Raw genomic sequence first — 1,107 nt, forward strand, 5'->3', positions numbered from 1 at the left:
AACTGTTTTTGTTTTTGGCGTTTAAATTATCCAAATAAAAAATTGTTAATACTTTCTGCATTTTTTTCACATCGTTCATTTCCGTATTACGTTTAAGTTATTTTAACGCAATTTTCTTACAAATAAATCAACTTTGACCCATTGACAATGTATTGTTTTACTGTTTACGTTTTCAGCATCCCAACTGTTTTTGTTTTTGGCGTTTAAATTATCCAAATAAAAAATTGTTAATACTTTCTGCATTTTTTTCACATCGTTCATTTCCGTATTACGTTTAAGTTATTTTAACGCAATTTTCTTACAAATAAATCAACTTTGACCCATTGACAATGTATTGTTTTACTGTTTACGTTTTCAGCATCCCAACTGTTTTTGTTTTTGGCGTTTAAATTATCCAAATAAAAAATTGTTAATACTTTCTGCATTTTTTTCACATCGTTCATTTCCGTATTACGTTTAAGTTATTTTAACGCAATTTTCTTACAAATAAATCAACTTTGACCCATTGACAATGTATTGTTTTACTGTTTACGTTTTCAGCATCCCAACTGTTTTTGTTTTTGGCGTTTAAATTATCCAAATAAAAAATTGTTAATACTTTCTGCATTTTTTTCACATCGTTCATTTCCGTATTACGTTTAAGTTATTTTAACGCAATTTTCTTACAAATAAATCTACTTTAACCTTTGACAATCATAAGAGCATTTTACAACGTATTGTTTTACTGTGTACGTTTTCAGCGTCCCAATTGTTTTTGTTTTTTTCGCGTTTAAATTAAACGATATATCAAAATTTGAATAGTGCAGATTTACCTATAAGTATGGCAAACCACTTATAATTTCAAAAATAAACCATTATAAACAGATCGACTCATAGAAATCTATCTATATTCTTTTTTTCATTTTTAATATACTTTCATAGAAATGTTTCTGTTACGTCACAAAAAACTATTTTCTTTACGTCACAAGTGTCATGCTCATACATTAATTCCATAGCTAATATAACATACTGACCCAACGGGTCACAGGTAGTCTAGTATCTATCATGTGGAATTTTCGATTTATGTTTAGAAAAATAGGTAACTTTACACGAATAGGTAGGATTTTT

The sequence above is a fragment of the Euprymna scolopes genome, chromosome 46 (genome assembly GCF_053919585.1).
Source record: "Euprymna scolopes isolate OS-2025 chromosome 46, ASM5391958v1, whole genome shotgun sequence".
NCBI lineage: Eukaryota > Metazoa > Mollusca > Cephalopoda > Sepiida > Sepiolidae > Euprymna > Euprymna scolopes.